Here is a 24,587-nt window from a genome sequence, read left to right as displayed (position 1 = left end):
ACTATCATTATGATGAGCTCTGACATACGACTGTTTGGCGTGACCAATATCAATGACGTGTCGGTTCGTCTTTTTGCAAGTGTTGGGATAGTCGACTTCTTATTGGTCTAACGACATAAGACCTATTGGAGATGGTGTAGATGACTGGGCTGGTCACTATGGTGCAATAAAACAAAATTGAAATTTTTTTGACATACGACCTATTGCATTTACCACGACGAAATAATAAAGCGCTGATTACGAAAATAAATAATGTTAAAAGTCGGCCGGCAACATTGTCTTTGACCGTTGGAGATATGCAACGTCGCCCAAGAAAAAAAACCGTTGGGAATGATTTTTCAAGATGGCGCTGAGATCGCGACAAGCAGCAAAACCGCGAGCACGCCGATTTCGTACAGATAAAATAAAATATTCAAAATGTAACCATATAGTATAATATTAACGTAAATAAACTCGTCGTCTTCCATCATAATTCCGGTGTGTCAATTATCCACCTTCATCCCAAATACAGACGATAAAAAAGAAAACAAAACACAAAGTGACAGTTGAGAAAATCTTTCACTAACAAAATGGAGGGGAGTGATAAGTGGCCCCAGTCAACGTGGGACTACGCTTCTTGATTTTGATCGTCTGGAATCAAGAAGCAGGTGAAATTTCTTTCACCCGGGCACACCCTGAGATCCAAACACCGGAATAGGAAACGGTGAGGAAGAAACATCCAGAGGCTTGCCTCTGGTGGCGCTCAACAAACTATAATAAAAAAGCAGTAGAAAGAGGATGCTGCCAAAGCCAAGCCAGTGAAGAAAAGAGCAGAAACACCCGGATTGCGAAGTCATGGCTCCCGATGTACTCCCGACCAACTGCATCCGCCAGCGAACTTGGCCCACGGACGAGTGTATCGGGCAAGACCCTGGCTCCAACGAAGGAAAACGGCGTCAAATGCCCTGCATCATCAGCCGCTTGAGCCCAATCAGCCCTGGCCCAGATGCATCAGAATGAAGAGAGCTACAAAGCGGCCTTCTTCAGCTGAGCAAAGCAGCCTCCATCAGCGGAAAGCAGCCAAGCAGCATCCTCAGCCATTAGCATCATAGATTAGTTAGTTTTAAGTGTTTTGTGTTTGGAAGCGATGTATAATAAGTTATTTCAGTGCTCGAAGTGGAAAATTTTTCAACCCGGAGCGGTTGTATGAGGCAGAATGGCGTTCCGGTCCATTTCGGGCCCTGATATATTTTTTAAACTATTTTTATAAACTTTAAAGCCATTTAAGTATTAAATTAAGTTTTCTACATATTATATTAGTATAATATCAGTGTAGTGCGTGTAATTCGATAGCCGCGGCAGGGCAAGCGAGCAAAAAAGGGGGTCGAGTAATGCGCCGGTATGCATTTTCGTGAGGGATCGACTGATTTTCAGACGGTCGCTGTTGGGAAGGCTGGGTGCGACGTCCTCTCTCAGCATCCGCCCGTACGGTAGACATGGGGAGCCGCGAACCACTACGCCCACAAAGCGGCGTAGTGCTGCATCCGAAACTCTCCGGTTGCCGACGGTCCGAGGGTGTTGAGAGGGCTGGGCGCGACGCCCTCCTCTCTCAGCAGCTTTACGGTGGGCCCGGGAACCGCGAACCACTATGCTACAGTGCTGCATCCGAGTCTCTCCAGCCGCCGACGTACCGGGAGGGCTTCGATCCTTCAACGTCTAGAGACGCAACCACCCCTTATCAAGCCGCCGCACTGTCCAGTTACACACGCTATCGTAATCAGCCTTTAGTTGGCCCGATCCCCATTCGGGCCTTTCCGGAGAGGTGCGCTTGTGACACCCCCGTATGGGCCCCATTTGGGGATGTCTTTGTGTATCTGGAGACGCCCGAATCGGTATCAAAGCCAACAAATAATAAAGCGCTGATTACGAAAATAAATAATGTTAAAAGTCGGCCGGCAACATTGTCTTTGACCGTTGGAGATATGCAACGTCGCCCAAGAAAAAAAACCGTTGGGAATGATTTTTCAAGATGGCGCTGAGATCGCGACAAGCAGCAAAACCGCGAGCACGCCAATTTCGTACAGATAAAATAAAATATTCAAAATGTAACCATATAGTATAATATTAACGTAAATAAACTCGTCGTCTTCCATCATAATTCCGGTGTGTCAATTATCCACCTTCATCCCAAATACAGACGATAAAAAAGAAAACAAAACACAAAGTGACAGTTGAGAAAATCTCTTACCAAAATGGAGGGAAGTGATATGCGCCGTTCCTAAACCGGTAAAATCATCGCTCCGTCTCGTGGAAAAAATAATTTGACCTTCGGAGGTAGATAGGCCATATAATAGAAAATCCAGTGACGTCCCGTGGGGGTAGGAAAATTGAGCGTCGCTTGGGGGCGGCAGTTACTCGAAGCGCGGCAAATCGAAGAGAATCATTAGGTACATATAGAAATAAGTCCCTAAACATAACAATGACAGAAAAATCTTTCCATTAAAAAATTCAGCTCACTGTTTGCAAACACAATGTGTGAAGGTTTAACAGGACTGTATTTTTTTTTCGGGTTCGCGATGTCTAGTTTACTTCCGTTGTCATTGGACGTCACGTCCTTGATGACCAGCAATGACACGTGTAGTTTTGCGAATTATATTTGAATTATAGGTAGGTACAACCTTAAATAATTCGTTTATACAAATATTTTTGCCAGTCACTCGCTAGTTTTGAAAGGTGCCAGGTGTATTTTTAAATGTATCTGAAACCGTGGACTCGCAATATTGTATATTGAAGTAGAGGTGGCATTTAAATTAGATGTAGTGGTACATATTTTGTTAGTAATCTACCCATATAACACATTTCTTAGATATTGGAGCCATGAAAGGATGATAAAAAATGCGGCGGCATTTTGGCGCTGCTGCCTAGGGGCGGCATTTTGTCTTGGGACGTCACTGAGAAAATCTAACATACTTATTTTTATGAAATACATAAAAAATTGATAACTATGTCTTCTAACTATGCTTACTATGTATTGTTCTTCAGAAAACTGTTGTGCGCTCCGGTTCGTAAACTTTTCCATTTCGAGCGCTGGAGCTATTTGATAGGTTGTCGTCTTTGTCGTGTCGGGTCTTCAATACATACAATGTGTCGCTCCAGAAGTTGGCGAAGGCAACACAATTTTCCTCGGCTTGTAGGATCTCGTCGAAATTGCAGCTTATTGGGCAAGCCTTGCATGAAAAAAGGTGCTCCATGCTTTGCATTTCACCGCACTCGCAGATTTGGTCATCAAAGAATCCCCACTTCACCGTGTTGTCTCGAGTGCGCCTTACCATGGTTCTCAGTCTATTTAAGGTTTTCCATGTACGGTACCCGAGACTGGCTCCGGGTGGGAGATGCTCTGTTGGTTTCACCCAATCTTCGAGACCCTCAGAGGCCTAGGTTCGCTTCCCTTGCGGATAGTCTATATTCTTCGGATGGGACGGTCAGAGGTATGGTAGTCGCCTTAAAGCTTCTTCTGGATTTTATTAAAATTGGTAAACGTCAAAAATGCTCTATGCGGTATACCTACTTAGTTTGCATTTTTTGTGGCATTGCTACCGTTCTACTGCGTATGTGCATACGTCATGCAAGTTCCAACTATCGCGTGAAAATTCAGAAGCTTCTGAACTTTTTTGATCTGTGCTTGCAACTTGCACGATAATACGTATTTACACGTGCATTTTCTAGTTATGGTCGCGATAATACATACTGTCAGCAGTAAATCCATGCACATATAAACGGAACAATATAACGTACGTAGGTACATATAGTTATTTCTTTGCGATTTTACGGGATGGTTCATATAAATACCTACTGATTGTTCGTTCTAAAAAGATCCTGTGTGGTTCTCGTAAATAAATTGAGGAGTAGAAATGTGACATTTGCTACCTTTTATTTATTTGTTATATACACGAGGCCGCACAAGGCACACTATAGCCAGGCCGTGACACGAAACTGTAAACTTCGATGGTAGTGCTAGTTATTGCGCATACTTAAAAATGCAATATTGTAATCTGTTTGATAATAAACGGTAATAATTTGAACGAAACATGAAAGCGAAAATCTTCATTTATTGCTAACTTTACTGGTTACCGTATTGCATTCGAAGATACTGAATGAAGGCATCATTACAGGCCTCGGAATAGACCTGAGCAGAACCGGATCCAGGTCTGGTCAATGAAATTCTCAGGATTCCGACATCTACGTCTTGCGGAAAGAATAAAAAAATCTAAAATATTTCCCCCAAAGTTTCTTCTTTTTCTTGTGACCCAGGTGATTTGGCCATCTGACAGCCTTCTCCGCAGACTGATCCAACCCGCTCGGCATTTAGCGGGACGTAAGGCCTTTGTCAGTGTCAATCCTGTAGCATTCTAGCAGATTTGGTCTGTCCACCTGGATTATGCTATTCATCGCTCTCTCCGATACGCTTGATTAAGACCGAGTGTAGTGGAAGGGGGTTGGTTTGGAGTGAACTATTTCCTACCTACCCTATCCTAAACTGTCCTTGGGCCTACCTCAGTACCTATTACGAGTTTTCCAGGTTGTTATACCTATAGGTACTATGTGGGCTATATGAACAGAGGAGAGTCAGCCTTTGCAACTAACACCCTTCATTATTATCCGGTTATGTTTAGTATCTACATGGATTATTGGGCTGTTGCCGTGTGTTCTTCCTTCTTTGTGCTTCCCCGACGTTACAGAAATGATTTTCACGAAATTATGTAGTTATTGAAAAGTACTGAATGGAGTATGACATCCCAAAATTCTATTTCGATTACCTATAAACAACCGAGAAAGTCTTAAATATTATATTGTATTCAGTATAGTTGACAAAACTAGCACGATGGCCGCGCGGCTTAAGTATCGGCCTATAGCATCGTGGGTCCCAGGTTCGAGTCCTGGGTCTGACAAGTACACATATTGTTATTCAATTTGTGTATGAGTCAGAGTCAGTGGCGCAACTATATATAATATACGTAACTACATGATAATAATTCACGTATATCATTTTATATTACAATTATTTTTAGTGTTTATAGAAAAATGTTATTTATCCAATATCGAAGGGTCGAATGCTACTTGGCTACCACAAGAGGGGGTCGCGACCAGTGGTTCATAGTATGATAACGATCGATAATATGATATGAGGTCCGACAAATCAAGAATTCAAGGGAATTATTTAACAATATAGATAAATCCACGGAATACCATTTGGGAACACTACTGTAGAACATCACATTCCCAGGTAAGGGGGCCCGCCAAACATTCATGATGTGGGGGGCATGCCCACCACAGTCGGTTGTGGTGTAAATTTAAAAAAAAACATTTTTTTCGGTGGAATTCAGCATAAATATTGTGGCCCTAGACCAGTGGTTCTTAACCTGGATTGTTCCAAGTGCACCACGAAAATAATGATAAAAGCAGAAAAATCCGCGAAATAGCGAAAATCGAAAAAGTCCTTCGTGAAATTATGAAAGCCGATGAAAGATCTTATGTGATTTCGATGTTGCCGAATCGATCGCACGCGTCTACCGTTGGCCTCACAGGTTTCGTTTCATAAATGAAAACAAAATAGTGGATCAATATCTATGCTGCAAAGAACTCACCGAGGGTACGACATGACAAGATGTTTTTGATTCTATTTCTTCATATTTAGAACAATCTAAAATATCATGGAGGAATTTGTATGGATGGTGTTCAATGTCAATGTTAGGCTCATTTAAAGGATTTGTTACCCTCGCAAAGACAAGAAACCCTAACATCATATCTACGCACTGTTTTATTTACACAGGGAATCTATAGTTTCGAAAACATTACCGCAGTGCTAAAACCTGTACTAGACCAATATGGTAAATTTCATCAAATCCAGACCTTTAAAAACAGGCATTTAAAAAAAACTTTGCATTTCTATGGAAGCTAAGTACGAATGTCTGCTTTTTCACACTGAAGTGAGGTGGTTACAGTGGCGCACCCAGGGGAGGGGGCAAGGGGCCCTGATACCCCCTAAACATGAAAATTATCAGAATGATTTTAACCATTGAAATTAAAAGCCAATAAACATTTGGGCTTAGACAAATAAAAACACTGGCAAAAAAGTGATTTGAAATTCTCCAGCACCCTTTTTAGAACAATTTCTTAGATTTTAATTTCTAACACAAAAATTTCGAAACACTAATCTCAGGATTTTTTAGAAACCCAATGCCTAATGGAACTGTCAAAAAATTCTCGGTGTCCACCCGAATTCCGGAGTGGTGTAGGTCATGGCTGGGGAGGGCTGACAGGGCTCTAGCCTGGGGGCCCGGGTTGTGGGGAGCCCGGCGTGTCGGGTTGACCAGATAAGTGAGATAAACACACATCATAAATTAACTTTAATAGTAAAAAAGTCGCCTGCGGGGCTATTATACTTCATGGCCATGAACATTTTTAATTACTTATATAATTGTGCAATATATTTTTTGATTATTATTAGTCGATACTCGACAGCTCCATTATTAAAGTGGATGTATTGAAAATTGCCAATAATTCACTGTATAAGTACCCTTAATTTAAACTAAAACACAATTTGAAAAACGTTAATGTAGCGTTTCACACTGCCTTTAATCTTAATGGTAGGTAGGAGGGCCGCCAAAGAGGGCCCGTTTCAGGATGTGGGGACCATGGTGTAGGTACACCGAGTGGAATAGACAACGAGAAATTATGATGTGAAGAAGAAAAAGAGCCTATGGGACTAATTTACATTCTCCTCCTTGGGCCCCCCCAATATTACATCCTGGGTGCGCCACTGGTCAGAGTATGGACCTAATAGGTTGAGCAAGTGGCTGACATCCATTTCTCGTAAAAACAAAAATCTGTTATAATACAAACCTCCACTCTGCGGAGGTCCATAATATGATGATCTTATTAGGATCGGGCATGGTCGGAAATAGTTGACAAAAGCTAAAGTAGGTACCTAGGTCTAGGTATGTAAAAAAAATTCTCTAAAAGCTTGATTGTATACAAATGATGACAGATAAAATATTAATTCTCTATAGCGTTTCCTTTTTTGTCCGTTTACCGGGCCAATACAATTAATAAATTCATAATAATATCTCCGCATTAAAATGGCCGGCTTTTTTCGAACTGACACCCTGCGAACGCTTCAATTTATTTATGCGTTAATTAATGTGTGCGTTTGTTAATCCAGTGGCACGCGGCAAATTTTGTGTGTGGCATATTTTATACGTGGTATAAGGATGACGCCATTTGAGACGATTCGAACAAAATCCCAAAATTACAAAAACCACAAACCTATTAATTTAAGAAAATCATAAAAAGTTCAGGACTAAGAGATCGTCTTGTTCACATACCGAAGAAAGATTTCAATAATAAATACCTACATAATATGAACATTTGTTTTGATCTGACGGGAAACTTCATTAGCATTGTTTATAATAAATGATTACAATAAGTTTGTTGTAATTGTTACAATAAGTGCTATGTTTTAATAGCACCTCTCTTGGGAATGCTAAATTTTAGAGCGAGATAGACAGTTTTAACTGTGTAAACGGCTAACTTACTTATTGTAACAATAATTATACTAATTCGATACAAAACATATGAAAAACTACCCTCGATAGCTGCCGATAGCAGTCTTGTGTATTGAATAGATGATATGTTATGTGGTATTCGTGACGAATTTTCATTTCACATTCCTTCCCTTTCGGCAAAATAAGTGTAGCTGGCTCTTTTCAAGATAGCATTCGATATACATATTTTGTTATGATAGAAATAATTACCAATCTGTCAATTGAATCATATTCTGTTTTATTCATTAAACATGTTTGCTACGCAGAGACAGGTCTTCAAATACTGCGATGTTTCTTCGTTTTAAAAAAAAAAGTAAGACATCCAGCTGGAAATTTAGAATCAATTTGGAGAGCGCTTATGAGCAGGTATTAAAAAAAGGCCAATAGTTAAAATTTGTCGCAATTAAGCATGGCAGTCGTGGTATAGTGGTAATGCACAGGGCAGGATACACAAGAGACGCAGGTTCGATCCTCCCGGGTGTTTTTCCGGGTTTTTTTATTGGCTATATTTTCTCATGAGTGTTTTCAAAATTATGTATGGTCAATATTAAGAATGGTACACTCTTAAAATCTTGTGAATTATTCGTTGAATAAAAGAAATAGTTAAGTAATCACAAAATATTTGTTTAAATATTTTATAAAATGTATTAGGTACCGTTTGTATAATTATGTAAGCGCCCATTCTGATCAACCAAGTAAATAATCCCTCAGATCTCCGAATCATCGACTACTTCTTCGAGTGTCTCGACAGTTTTATTTACCTCGGTTCGTTGGGAACCAACAAGAATATTATAAATGAGGAAATAAAACAGAGAGTTATAGCAGCGAACGGGTGCTACTTGAGTCTACAGAATCAGTTGAAGTCTCACATCCTCTCACGTCGTACAACAAATTCGACCAATACCTACTGACACCTACGGGTCGGAGTGTTGAACTCTCCTACATTCGTGAGGAAGGTGCTACGTAAGATATATAAACCCATACTAGACGGCGAAGAATGGCGTATTATGCATCACATGGAGCTCTTCATCCTTTTCCAAGTTTTTCCGTATTCGTTAAACTTCGCAGGCTCCGATGGGCAGACCATTTAGCAAGAATGGACAGTGTTCGATCGCGGAGGGGAATCCTAGATACCAGACTGGACAGTCGAAGGCAGTGTTGCCAACTGTACTATAATTATAGTATTTGTAATATAATTTACATTTGCGTACTATGTACGATATAAAACAGGCATAGTACGCTCAAAATACTATAATTTTGAATATCGGAAAAAATACGCAAAAAGTACCAAAGTTTCGATATTTCCGTACTATAAATTGGCTCAGAGTACTATAATTTCGCAATATAAAGAAATTTGGAGAACCTGGAAAAAAATTCTCTATAAACGTAAACAGGCCCTTGACTTTAGTTTAAAATGAAATATCTTGAATTCGTCGCTAAGCGTTTTTGGTCGGAAGAGGTACCTACCTAAATAAAAAGGGGTCTCGGAATATCTCAAATTCTCCGTTTTTTAGGTGAGCAAAAAACCTATACCAACATTTTCAACAACGCGTAGGTACTATTATTTTCTGGTGAAATATAAATATGCTACGCGTAAATTCGGTGACTAAAAGATGGCAACACTGGTCGGAGGTCAGTTGGCAGGCCCAGACTCCGGTGGTCAGAATGGTCAGATGATGCCAGCGTAGGCAACCGGAGGGTGTTGACCCAGGATAGGGGATGGGGTTGTTGGAGCACGTATAATTGTGATGATTAGGTATTATTTACTTATAATTTTAATACGTTTAAATCGTTTGATTTGCACTTGGTCATTATTATAGTTCACTTATGATGGACGTCGACGAAACACACAAGTTTCTCGTTATAAATATATTATATTTGGGATTGCGGTGTGAATACATTAATAATTGTCTCCCTTTTTATTTTGCAATCGAAACAGTAAAGACAAAACTATGTTTTGATCGGGCTTATCGGAGCTGTATAATATTATTGATAGATAAATAGTTAGCTAATAATATTACCTATTATCATGAGAAAAGTTTCTTATTATGCATAATGTGGTAGATATCCTTTTTATCCATGGATAAACGTGTACAATATTCTCAGTCGTAAATCGTAAGTAAAATTTAGGTATAATTGATATTAAATTAATTTACAAAATGTAAAATTATGACAGCCCCGTTTCCAGATCCTACGTAGGTACGCCATTTTGCAGCGGAAATGGACGCATTTATAATTTAGGTAAAAGCCTCATCGCTTTTTTGCTGATTAATCGCGGACTATTTGTCATAATAATTTAATAGCGTTTAGACAGATGGCAGTATTTTTATTTTTTTTATTTTTTCGCACAGCCTGAAAAACGATTGCATTATCAGATAGAATACGTACATGGAATATATACCTACCTACATGGACCATTAATTTGATCCTAAAGTATGTTGCTATATTGAAATTGGATCATTAAAAAACAACAAAAAATCTCTTTGAGTTTTCCGAAGTTTTTGTGTGTCGTTAGAATTTAGTTACTATGCTAATATGGAGGCGTTTGGTTAAAAAATATAATTTTCTTTTGAGGTACCTAATAGATATTTAAAAAATCTTATCCTAAAGCTGTAAGTAGGCGTAGTATTTTATATTTTTTATTGTGTGCAGGGCTGGACATACGCTCTTCGGAGTGTTGGCAATTGCTGTATGATACTCGTATCTAATATTTTTCTACAACAAACATTTTAGTTGATGTGTGTGAAATTATTGATGATTTTTGAGTGTCAACGTCTGAACACTACGGTGGCATCTAATATTCATATTTGTGTGTATTGGTGGCAAATTTTTATGCAATCAACTGTCAATAATAGTGAATTTTATAAAAAAAATATCTATCTGCTTTGGTCGAGCTTTCGGATCAAGCAACGTTACTGTCTGTGCACATAGGCAATTGTTTCGTTTTTCTCAAGGTTTTTGATACTTAAATGTTTTTAAATTTTATTTTTCTCATCTCGGGACCACTACCAATTTAGGGGGCCTGTACTATAGTCCCATTAACGGCATTAAATACGGCACTGGTTGTATGTTCATTTTATTTTAATATTAAACATTTTGCGAGTCTCGTTGTTGGAGGGACGAGACCGCTGTGTTTGGGGTTGACCAGGAGGTGTAGATGGAGAGTCGTCAGGATGAGAGATGAGAAGTCAATATTTGGTGGTGGTTGCTCCGATGGATGCAGGAGCGAGTTTCATCTGCAGTCGGCACAAGAGTAGGTATGTTACAAGAGCGTTATGTTATAATACTTATAATATTGTCCTGAAGTCCGAACTCGTGGGACTGGAGCGACTTACACGAAGCTTACTGTTCGAACGGAGACTATGATAGATACTAATAGGTATTTAGACCGAGCAACTATTCAACTATAACCTGCTAATTATATGCATGAATATTCGGTAAATTGCGAGTCATTGCTGATGAAGTTTGCAATTGAGGAATCTGCTGGCCTCTGCATTATTGCACTTCGATGTCACGCGTTTAGAACATGCTGACTTGCTTTTCCCTCCACCACCCGCCACGTCTCCACACCCGTTATGCAGGCGTATACCGTGGCGTAACGAACGATAGGCGCTGTTCAAATTTGTGCCGAAAGTGTCCCAGGAGCAACTTCCCAAGACCTTGTTTGGCGTGCACTAGAGTGTGCATGATCCCTAATTCCATATAATGTATTACGGTCAATTCTCGATGAGAAAAGACCTTCTCGCTTGCCGTGTAATGCCGCAAACTTTTTAAAAGCTGAGAAATTTTCCCTCGTAGATACCAAGTCGCAATGGACGACCGGTCCAACTGAGGGTCGGACCGACTTGAGAAACTCTTCCCTTTCAACCGACATATAGGGACACTCCCAGAGGATGTGATCGGCATCCTGCAATTCGCCACATAAGCAAGTCGGAGATTCTATTAGGCCAAGCTGACAGAACTTAGAGGCAAAACCACCGTGTCCGGTTAAGAACTGAGAAGTCCAATGGTCTGGAGTCAATCTGGTTATCTCCATGCGCCACTTAATATTAGGAAAGAACAAGTGCGTTTGTCTGCCCTTGGAAGAAGTGGTCCATCGCCCCTGCCACACATGCAGCGCCGTGTCATACGCCAGGTCGCGTACAATAACTTTTCGAGCGCACCGGCTCATGGATCCAAGACCTAAAGGCGGCGATATAGAGATACCGCCAACCTCCGCCCCCAGACCCCCAAGCAAGGCGGTCGTGGCACCACGGACCTGAATGCGCAGGTCTAACGGAAGCACTCCAGCAAGGACAGGCAACGCGTTGGTAGAGGTCGTCTTATAAGCCTTAGTGAGGGCAAGTAATGCTGAGCGTTGACCGCTGAGAAGAGTTTTCCGGATGGACAATAACTTACATTTATGATACCACGTGCTGGCGGCATATCCAGCGATACTCATAAAGATTGCATCATAAGCTATTTTAAGAGATCTGAACTTAAGACCCCAATTACTTCCAGTAAGCCAGGAGACCCGATGGTAAGCTGCTTTGGCTTTAGCCACCGAAGTTTTGGCGTGGTGCATAAATGATAATTTGTCATCCAATAAAATGCCTAGATATGTAACCTTATCTTTGACTTTAACTAAAGTACTACCCATACGGATGGTGGGCGACCTTGAAGTGAGGTTGGCTGCTCCCTTGAGGAGGATGGATTCTGTTTTATGCGGAGCAAAAGTGAGTTTGTTAGTAAAACCCCAGGTCATAATGGTTTCCAATGCCTCGTTAGCTGCTAGCTCAAGACCATTGCGGCTGTTCGCACTCACAAGGGGAAGCGCGTCATCCGCATAGGCAATAATACTACAGTCGTTTGGAAGCGTGATCGACAGGAGGTCATCAAAAAGGATATTCCATAGAAGGGGTCCAAGAACTGATCCCTGGGGACACCCCATTGTGGATTTCCTAGATATTATTGTATTGCCAGTATCATATAATATAGATATGTCACTGAAATAATTTTGGATTAGTGCATATATGTCTCCCGGTACACGTTTTAATCGAAGTTTACACAATATTAATGGCCAGGAAGCACTGTCGAAGGCACCCGCTATGTCTAAAAGAATGCCTAGTACGTATTTACTTGTTGCTGTTTCAGTGTAGTTGATAACTTTTCGAATCGCATCCTCAGTGGATTTACCCGGCTTGAAACCATATTGGTTCGGGGAAAGTGGTGCAGTCTCTGCGAGGTGAGTCTCAAGTCGTGTGCACAAAAGACGCTCCAGTACCTTGCTGAATGTAGGCAAGAGTCTCAGAGGGCGGTAGGCCTTAGGGTCAGAGGGAGGGCGGCTACCGGCTTTAGGGATTATCCTAAGTATTCCCTTTTTCCAGCAATCCGGAAAAATACCAATGGAAAAGCATTCGGAAAAAAGAGACGTTATTTCTGGCGCTGCAACAGCCCAAACATGCTTGGCCATCAAATTGTCAATACAATCATGGCCAGATGCTTTCCCAGCGAGAAGGCTTTGAAAAATGCCACCAATTTCATGCTCGGATGGCAATGGCGAAGAGGTGACTTGGTATGGGAGCGCTGATACAAAACGGGCTTGCTGAAGAATCGTATCATCCGTGGAAGGATCATCCTGTGGTATGAGGGCATCAAGTAATAGCGTGGCTGTTTCAAGCTGCGTAGTGGTGAATCCACGACCTAGAGGTCGCTCAATGCCACTAACGATCTTGGTTGGGCGAAGTCCAATCTTAATCGCGCGATACGGTGGACCCCAGGGGTCCGAGCCACCCTCAGTAGTGACAAAGTCGCGCCAGTGATCCTTTTTTGCTTGGAAAATGGCGTCCTTGTATTTACGTCTGGTACATCTGTGTGCTGAAACCAGCAGTTCAATGGTATGCGGTGGTAGTCTGGAGCGGTGCGCAGATTGGAGTCGCCGCCTAGATTTTTTGTTGAGTGCTAAGAGATCAGAGATGTGTTCCGTCCACCAGGCTGGTAGGCCTGGAGGTTTGGAATTGCAACGACCCAAAAGGGATTCTGCAGCACTAAGAATGATGTCAGACAGTCGTGAAGCGGCCATATGAGCATTGGGAAGAGGTTTCCTGGAAGCTCTATCTAGTTTTCTAGTGATGATACTTTCGAAATTTTCCCAGTCCCCATGTTTCGATCGAAATCGTCGTTCAAGTCCTGGGGATGCGACAGATACACCAACCGGTGTGGAGCACATATCAAGCGTAAATGTTAACAATTTGTGATCGCTAATGGAGGAGTCTTCTTCCACCCGCCAGTCACTGATTCGACTGAGGGTTCGGCCAGACACCAGCGTAATGTCAATATGAGAACTCCCTCGCCTCGTTACGAAAGTAGGCGGGCTGTTAGCGTTGTTGATAATCGAGAGATCGCGCTCTGCTATCAGTTTTTCGATATATTCGCCGTCACCCGTGGGATGGTCAACAGGTGCCCAAAGTGGAGATTGCGAGTTAGCGTCGGCACCGATGACGACGTCTCTGTCGCTGATATCGCGGAGTATTGCATCTAGCAGCATGGCCATTTCTTCCGTCGGACTCATATAGTTGAAATACATTGAGATTGCTATAACTGCACTCCCTCCAGGGGCGGTAATTTCAGCACACGCAATATATTCATTTGAAAGGTGAGAGAGGTGGAGTACCCCTAACTGAGGGTCAGCAACAAAGATACAGGCTTTGGATGAAGGGGAGGCACTGACGACACGGCCGGAACCAAACCCCATTTTAGAGCACCAGCGATATGGCTCTTGCACAAGCGCTACATCCAGGCCTTTCTTGAGCATTAAGGTCTCCAACTCCAGTGTACTGACCTTTCCCTTGCCCACATTTAGTTGAGCAAAGCAAATCATTTTAATTCATAGTCTGTCATTGCCCGTTCTCGTTCCTCCGCATGCAGACGAGCTGGGCAAGAAGTACTGTGAGTCGGATGATCATTTTGACGTTTATGGCGGTGGCAGGCGACACATTTTGGAGCAATCTCTTTTCCGGGACAGTCTGCTGACTGTAGATGCGACTATTGTGCGATAGTTTAAATGATTTGCTAATTCTTACAATGTTGAAATCATGCTAAGAAGGCACGAAGTCATTGACCACTACAAACATAAATAAATAAAAGTAGACATTAACAAATTAATTAGTGATTATCCAATTTCATAAATACTTATGGTTCTTGTCGGTTTAAAGGAAGTCAGCGGCAAACAAATTTTGAAAATAGCCGATATACTGGATTATTTTGATAGGTAAGGTTAAGTTTTCATTCTTGAATTCATGGATTTTGCCAAAATCGACGTATGGAAATGAGCGCGGTTCCTGCCTGGCTTCTCGTAAACCGACTTGTACTTGTACCATACATATGAACTAATCGCTAAGTATCTTGAAAATATTAACAAATTAATTGATTACGTTTAAATGGTCAATCATCGACTTAGACTTCATAGACTTCGAGGCAGCTTAGAATCAGAACTTAGGATGTTTACCAGTCAGGGTCATAGATTTGCGACACATCTGACACGCGGAGGAGACACGCTCAAAATAAAATAGTAGAGGGGTATGAAGAATTTTAACATCATAAAGCACCTAACTGTTTTCTTCTGTGTTTTGAATAATTGATTCTAGCTATATTTTAATACGTAAATAGGGCTTGATGTACCAAAACCTCAAAGTAAATTTACGCGTGGTACTTACAAGAATTTTTAAATGAAATGAAATGAAATACGATGATGAATTTATATTTGTTTGAGGAAAACGTATTTTATTATTTTATATCTATGTTAAAACAAATTTGCTTTATTTAAAGATATCATTGGTTAAAATATTAAAATAAATTCCAGAATGTTTTTTAATATCTCTTAATCGCATTCAGCTATTTAATATGACGCAGGAGTGTCTTATCTTTATAATTGCAAAAATATATTATAAAAGCGTCTCAGAAGCCTCATGGGAGGGAGGCTTTTAAAAAAAATCCCTTTTAATTCTGTGCGTTAAATTTAATTCCGAGCCGTTTAAAATGCAAAGTGCATTTCTTAGCGAAATAAGCTTACTAAAGACTTATTTTTACTTAGTTATTTTCATTGCTTTGAGTAAGACAATAAAAAAATGTCAATGTATAGACTGCGTAGGTAATCTGTATAAAAAAAATTTGATACAATTAATTTTCCTATATTAATTGCGATATAATATTGTAAACTAGAAAAAATAATGTTTATGGTATGTGAGGTGTAAGTAAATCATAGTCTTCTTCTGATCGTGTCATCCCCTAACAGAGATTTGCCACTATGAGGGTGATCTTTGCCTTATCATTTGCTATATGGAACAATTAGCTGTAGTTTCATTCGTATCAATCCCGGACGTTAATAAGTCACAAAATGCGGCGTCGTTCTCTGTTATATCGTTGATTTTTCTTTGAATGACATGTTGGGGAATGCTGTCCTCTCATAATGTGGTCGAGGTATACTGTAATTTAATGGTTTTGGTACAACGCAGAACTTCTCGATCCTTTTCTATTCGATTGAGAACGTCAACATTTTTGTCACCCGATCAGACTAAGGAATTTTGAGTATGCGTCTATACAGCCACATTTCGAAAGCCTCAACTCTCCTTGATATTTCTAGGTTTAGCGTCCATACAACGAGAAAGGATTGAGAGAACATAACAATGAATCACAGCACTTATCACTAAGGTAAAAATTAAACATTTGAAATATGTCAAAGCCCAGTTAAAGGTATCAGTAAAAACCAAAGAAGAAACACCCGTCCAATTGTAATTTGCTTTGGTGTTTTTATGGTGAAATCACATAACATCCGGAAGAGCATTCAATATCATATAACAAATTGTTTGTGTTTTTGAGCCTTATGAAACCATTTTCGTCACACACCGAAAAAAAAATCTTTTATAGTTCGTTTACAAATGCATGGATTATATACTGCTGAATACTATTGGCAGTAGGTACGTATTGGCGCGACCATAACAATAGAATGTAAATGTAAATATGTATTATCGTGTAAGTTGTAAGACTGTATGCATGAATCAAAAAAGTGATGCTGCTTCTGAATTTTTACGCGATTGTTGCAACTGACGCGATATGTGCGCATGCGCAGTAGAACGATAATGGTGAACTTCCGGAAAAAATACGAACTACACCGCGCAGCACAAACAACATGTACGCAAACATCAGAATTTTTGGATTTCAGGATCAGTAGATGGCAATAAATCCATACACACTTACACATGCATAGTATCGCATGCATAGTTATGATCAATGAATATTGCATGTACACATGCATAGTTATGATCAATAAATATTGATTTTGCGTCTTGTTTTGAATGCTGTATGTTTAAAATTTGTCTTTGTGTTTAAAAGTTTCACTTTAGAATTGATCAACGATATTTTGTGACAAATTTTGGTCGAACACTTCTTTCCTTCAAGCAATTTAATTTTACGCTACAGTAGCTGAATAAGTTTTACTTCAAAAAGTATGTAGGTATATAGTAAAAATATCAACGAAGGAAGATTATGAGAAATGGCATATCAAAATAATTACATATTACATGTAAAATAATATTTAAACTATACGGGAAATAAAATAAAGATTCTTGTATAATATTATGTAATAAAATAGCCTGGATTATAGTTATAGATAACCTTGAATGACAACCAATCGATGAGATGGTAATTTTCACTACAGATCTATGATATTGTGTACCCTGTAGTACTTACGAAGACTGACCTCATGTTGTGGATGAGTGAACCTAAATCATCGGTGGTGAACCCTTGACATGTGCTAGCACGAGGACGCAAAATAACCTCTAATTTTAACAGATAAACCCGATTTTAAATTAACACGCTGCTGGGAAAGATGCATAACACATGTCAAAAATGATATTTAAGAAAAACTTCAGTAGGTAGTGAAAAAAGGTATTAAAAAGTTTAAAGCGCCGGCTAGACGCTCATGCTTTACGACAAGCTTACCTGTGCAAACCGGTTTGTATCGGGAAGCCCGTGTGTATAGACTGTACGCGAAAAAGTGTTCCGTATTTTTATACCCCGTAGGCAAGTCGTTATACCGCACAGGCAAGTCGCTGCCGTCTAGCCGGCACATAATACTTAAAAAAACAACCGCCATCTACTATTATATTGTTTTTTTTAGAACAGGGGTATGTTCACCATTCTTGGCCAGACATTAACAATAATTTGTGGAGTTGCATTTTGTAAGGATGCGAAAAACTACCAGGTTGATTTTAAAATAGGTTTTTATTATGGTACAAGAAACAAGGTTGGCATTATAAATGCTTCTCACCCTCCTAGAATAAAAGGAACATTCGCGGGGATGAAAATTCATATCATATTGTATTGTAGGTAACTAAATAATCTATTCAATGGATAAATAATAATTTTACTATTATTATAGTTTTGAAAGTTACCTTCACGTAATACAATACGTGATAGGGCCCGTTCTTTGCACGGTGGAGCAAACTGTTTAAGGATTTTATGAATGGTTTTTTTTTTGTTTATAAACACTCAAGATGCAACATTTGAAATTATTATAACGGGGAATGTTCTGCCTAGTAGGAACACCTAGCGGCAGAATATGAAGCTTGAAATTTAAAACAATACATTCACTGATAAAACCAGAGCGTTGGAGCAGACCCTTTTTTGAGTTGCTCCGCTCCGGGCAAAAAGTTTTAATAAGTATTATATGTATACAAATGTTAAAAAAAAATAAAAAAAATAGGCAGTTTTGAAATAATCGTCAGTTTCATTATTAATTCTATTAAACAAAATTTCCAACAGCAAATTGTCTCTCATTATTTGCATCTTCTGTCAAAAAAGTCAGGTTATTATCACTCGGCAGTGTTGCCATATTTCAAATAATTCCAGTATTCCATAGTGTCAAAATATACCTACTATTTTCATTGGATTTTAGGACGAAAATTTAATAATAATAAAAAACATCCGGAACAGTGGAGCATTACATATTTTCCGTGCTCCGGCTCCGCTCCTGCTTCGGGTAAAATCACATTGCTCCATTGCTCCATGCTCCTGATCCGTGCTCCTGATCCAAGCTCCGCTCCAACGCTCTGGATAAAACAGGCGAGTGTTGTCCAACTGACAACCTGATAAAGAGAATAAACATATACATCCAACAAGGTAATGTGGTCGCCGTTTTACGTAGGTACTCTTGAGGCATTCGTACAGGGGACCGGTGGATATATTTGAAGAAATGTAGTAAGTATGTAAATAGTTTTAAAAATGAATTTAGGTTTGAATTAAGAATGAATTTAGATTCAATGAATCAATAATATCATTATCTTCAAAACACAGTTGATTTCAATAATTGTCGTCATGAATGTCTTTAGGTAGGTAACTTGTTATAGCCTCATACAAGTGAATCATGTATTGTAAAACTTCTTGCATTAAAAAAAGGATTTTAATTAACGTATCATAAATACAAAAATTAAAACAATTAAAAAAAGGTTGTAAAATGTGCGTTTCATTATAAAGTCTCATCTAATTAGCACATGCTATTTGTATTATTATGACAATCATTAGAATGCAACTTTATAAGTTACCTCAAATGTATCAAAGAGATTTTATAATTATTCATGGTCTTAATATAGATATGTTATATTCACTTAAAAATTATGTATAACCTCATTTTTTCACTTATATCAATGTTATGGATATACATACACGCTTTCCGTCGTATATAAAAAAATATACAGTGACTGAGTTCGAAGGCTTTATAAGGATGTTTAAATCATATAATAGTCTTTACATAACCGTCTTGTTATTATTAAATTAATTTAAGTTTAAATAAAGAAACTCTTTTACGAAAAGAAAATATTGCAAAAACCTACGATCCTCTACTCTGAAAGCGAATGAAATAACCAGAGCGTTGGAGCGGAGCTCGGAGCAGGAGCACGGAGCAGTGGAGCAATGGGGGTTTACCCGGAGCACCAAAAATGTGTAGTGCTCCACTGCTCCGGATGTTTTGTTATTATTATTAAATTTTCGTCCTAAAATCCAATGAAAATATTATATTTTAATTATTATTTGAAATACGGCAACACTGCCGTGTAATAAATAACCTCACTTTTTAAATAATGGAAATGACGAATAATAAACCTTGCTTTAACTCTAGGTACTTATTTTGAAAAAATAAGATTTGTACATATATACCTATTACAACATTTTACCCGGAGCAGAGCAGACCCTGGTTCAAGTATTAGGTCCCGGAGCGGAGCTGGAGCGGAGCAACTCAAAAAACAGTCCGCTCCAACCCTCTGGAAAAAAACTATTTGAATTATTTGTAAATTGACGATGTTGCAATGAAAAATAGTTTATATTCCGTACATTTTATGAAAATTTCACTATAAATAAAATTTAATAATGTTTTTTATCAGAATATTGTGATGCGAGGTGTAATATGAAGCAAAAGCATCTTTTTCACAAGAAATTTATAATAAAGTAGAGAAAAAATAAAGAATAGATAGATTAAAAATATTAGTATAATAAAAAATCTCTTGAAAAGATTCGGGAATGGATAAACCCATCCAGTGTATCATCGTCAGTGGGGCCCATTCACTGCTGAATTTATAACTTCTTACAAAGATTTTTCTAGGATTTCAACTTGTCAGTACCATGTACAAAGTTTTCGCAATATTTTTCAATTATTTGTCTATCCAGCGGGATTCAGGATGCTCCCGTGGTCGTTGAGTGTTTTTTTGCATATCACTCTATGACGACATTAATTTATTCAGTTACATAAAGATTACAACCCATTGCCATTTCGGCAACGACAATAGTTTGAGGCCAATGATCGAAGAGAACAATTCTATTGCTAGTCGATACTCCAGAGTCCAGGTAGTAACACAAAGTCGAACAAAATGAGATTGTCTAATATGTTTTAAGATGTCCATTAATAATTAATTGTCAAACCACTTCTGGGCGAAGATCTTCATGCATAGGTGTTGAGGAAAAAATATGAAGAGAGAGGCTACATTATATAAAAGTTACTAAGGCTAATGATGATGCTCAAATCAGTCGTTGGGCCCATCGGAGCCGTGCGACTTGGTCGCCAACTTTATTGTTTTTTTTTTGAAGATTCCTTTATATAGTTTCTTCGTCTGCCAGTATTGTTTTAGCTTTGTATTTTGTAATATATATATATATATATAGGTAAGTATATCAAAGACAAAAGTAATGATAAACCACTTCGCTGATCCAAAAGCGATCTTCATCAACGGCAATCAAATCGAGAGGATCAACAGCTATGTCTACCTCGGACAGCAAATGTCTGTAGATGGCGGCATAGATGACGAGGTTGCTCGAAGAGCCAAGCTAGTAGCATGGAGTGCATTCGGGCGCTTAAGTAATATCTTACATGGACCCTCAACACACGAGAGATCCAAAAATTTTGAGTTGCGCAACGTGGCATGGAAAGGTACATGTTGGGCATAACGCGTAAGGACCGCAGAAGACACTGCGAACGGACAACCGCTGGACGAATACAGTCATTGAGTGGTACCCGAGGGGCACTAAGCGGCCACAGGGGCGCCCCAAATCCCGTTGGATTGATGAACTTGAACTTGAAGGTTGGATTGATGAATGTTGTTTGGTGGAAGTACGTGGCAGAGAAAAGCAAGGAACCGAGAAGAGTGAAGGGAGCTGGGGGAGGCCTTCATCCAGCAGTGGATCGAGCCCGGCTGAAAATATAAATATATCAAATTAATTATTTTTCATTTATTTTTTGTTAGTTCACCGTGGTCCTCTCTCCCACGGGTACTTCTTGTTAGGATGAGTTACAGTAAAATAAGTTAAAACTTTATTCTTGAGGATCTTCTCCGGAGACGCTACCAGGCGAAAAAAACTGATGATGCTTCACATCAAGGATTGGGTCTCGTGTTACGCTAGATTCAAATGTGATACTATATATGTGATTATTATATGGTGATATGTGATTTGGAGGAATTACAATATAATATGTTAAATTTGTGTGTAGCAACTTTACACTTGGTATGGCCTGAAATATATTTTAAAGAGCAGAACGGAGATGAAAACGCCTTTAATAAACGTTTCGCATCAATGCTTAAATGAAAAATCAGATAAAATTACAAATAACAGTACGTAGCTAACTAATTAAAGTCAAACTTTAAAACAGTGCGCCATTTTATTATTATTATTTACAAATAATACTGCCGACTAGCAGGATATTAATTTTTGTATAATAACCATTTCAAACAATATATTAAAATCGTTCTGAAATACTTGTGGTTATACAAGGAGGTTTTATGATTCCATCGAGGTATATTTAAAACTTTTTAGGTTCACATTTTTTTTATAATATTTCTTCGCTATAACTATATTCATTCTATGCGTTATAATCTTATATACACATTTTATTATGTGTGTAGTTCCTTTCCTATGTGTTTTTTTGCAGTCTTCGTTTTGATATTATGTCACTTGGGTAAGATTAAGAACGGCCGGTGTACTATAAAAATTAATAAGTAAATAAATTTATACCAAAAGTTGTACAGCCGCTGATTTATTATACTACAGAATATGTTTTCGGGGGGCAGTTACTTGAGATATAATGCCCAATGGAGATGTGTTGTTTTTACTTTCCGCCGAAGATATCAAAATTATCTCTCTCTTTTTGACATGCTTGCCGATATCTCCGTAACCTACGATACCGTTCGCTGAACTAAGCTTGGTATTGTTAGGCAGAAGAATTAATATTAATAATAATATTAAAATGAAGTAATACACATTAATTTATTATGATAATTAAAAATACGTTAGTAGGTAAAAATAATACCTAGGTATATGAATCATAAAGAATGAAAATCCGGAGCATTATACCAAACCATAGGCAATGTAAGATATTAGTGATTATATTTTTATTACATAACGTTTTAAAATTGGAACGTTTTTAACTTGAGGAAAAAATATCAGCTGTTTCTGAAGACTGAATAAAAACAAAAGAACGAGATTCTTTTGTATCGTGGATTTATTCATCTGACAGATGCTGTTTCTTTTTTGAACACATAATGGATTTTATACGACGTACGAATAAAGAACATGGATTACATTTTAAGAGACTTTTTCTAAAACATTGGGTAGTGCTGTCGGCATATATACCTAAATATTCATAGAACTCAGACTGAAGTTAATAAACTTGTTAAGTTACTTCCTATAGATAAAGACAGTGTGATACCGGACATATATTGGATTTCAATTCGTAATTATAAAGTTCAGGTACGATACTACTCTATTATTGTTTATTATTGTGTAATTATAAATATATTGGGACACAAACCTATCTGATATGCAGTATCTGATATTATTTATAAGAAAATTGTGTTGTAATAATAAAATGTATTTGTATATTATGCATGCTCAAAACTCCTTGGACTGACCGAGTGACAAAATAATGTTGAAGTTCTCAAACGAATGGTAAAGGGTCAAGAGTTTCTGCGTAGTATTAAGACGGCCCTCGTAATCCAGTGTGTAAGGCACTGGCCTGTCAATTTCTGGATATATTTATTTAATTTTCTTAAAGCCTGGGTGTTTGTGATTGTTTCACTTATATTACTGATTACACTGCTGTTTCATTATACTACTGTCATTGGGCCTCATGGGCTAAAAAAATAATAAAAAGAACTAGAAAACTACCTACTGGTGCCACATTATGAGAAGACAAAATTACTACATTTCCCACATTTCTATATATGGAAAGATCAATGATAGAGGTGGCAGAGAACGACGCCACATTTTGTCGCTTAATAACCTATGTGATTGGTATGAGTGTAGCTTCACCGAACTATTCCGGATAGACGATAGTAATAGTAAATATCGCTATGAAGGTGGTCGATCCCAGTTAGGGGATGGCACGATAAAAAGAGTAAAAGTTTCTAAAATTCATTCAAACACTCGTATAGTAGAATGGTGCTGAAAATAACATACAAAAATAATTAACTACAAATAATTAAGTAACTAATTCAAAATTACAGTGTTAGAAATGTTTCTCAAAATAGAGATTACCTACCGCAGATACTCATTCTATAACAGCGCGATTTTCTTGTCTTGATCATACAATACAGGACGCATGTATTAAAGATAATAATATGTAATATACCTATTCAACGGTTTAGATTTCTCCGCACTCGAGCGGATGCGGCGGAATTACATAATTATTATTCACACTGGACACCTCCAAGAGGTGTTCCCAGGGCTCGAAATCGCTCGCGCCGTTCCGTTTCGTGAAATCGGTAAAATTATTGCTCTTGTCTCGTGGAAAAAAATATGTTGATCATCTGAACTAGATAAGCCTTTTAACACACTTATCACTTATTTTTATAAAATACACATAAATTTAGATAACTTTCTAAATATCTTCAGAAAATTGTCGAGCGCTCCGGTTCGTAATATTTTCCATTTCGAGCGCTGGGTGTTCCCTATCTATTCTATACACAAGACTGCTATTAGCAGCTATCGAGGGTAGTTTTTCATATGTTTGTATCGAAGTATTATAATTATTACAATAAGTTAGCCGTCTAAACAGTCAAAACTGTGTATCTCGCTTTAAAATTTAGCACACCCAAGAGAGATGCTGTTAAAACATAGTACTTATTGTAATTGTTACAATAAGTGTACTTATACTTCGATACAAAACTACCCTCAATAGTAGTATCAGTCTTGTGTATAGAATAGATGCGTAGAACAGTTTTGAAAATAAATCGTTAGATATCTCTTAATAAGCGCCAAATCCATTGAAAATGGTAGCAATAATTCATCATTTCAGTGGATTATATTTTAAATACCTTTGTGGTGTTAATTTTCAATATTATTCTGTGTCAAATGTCAATTATTGGGTCAATACTTTGGACCACTTTTATCAAATTCTCAACTGAATAAACTATAATATTATGTTATACGAGTGTTGATGTTTTATTAAAAATATTTTGGTGTTATTATCTGTTGCACTATAGCGAG

This window comes from Rhyacophila brunnea, unplaced genomic scaffold, assembly GCF_057557595.1.
Source record: "Rhyacophila brunnea isolate RB1 unplaced genomic scaffold, BYU_Rbru_1.0 scaffold_11, whole genome shotgun sequence".
In the NCBI taxonomy this organism is placed as follows: domain Eukaryota; kingdom Metazoa; phylum Arthropoda; class Insecta; order Trichoptera; family Rhyacophilidae; genus Rhyacophila; species Rhyacophila brunnea.
This window is presented reverse-complemented; position numbering follows the sequence as displayed.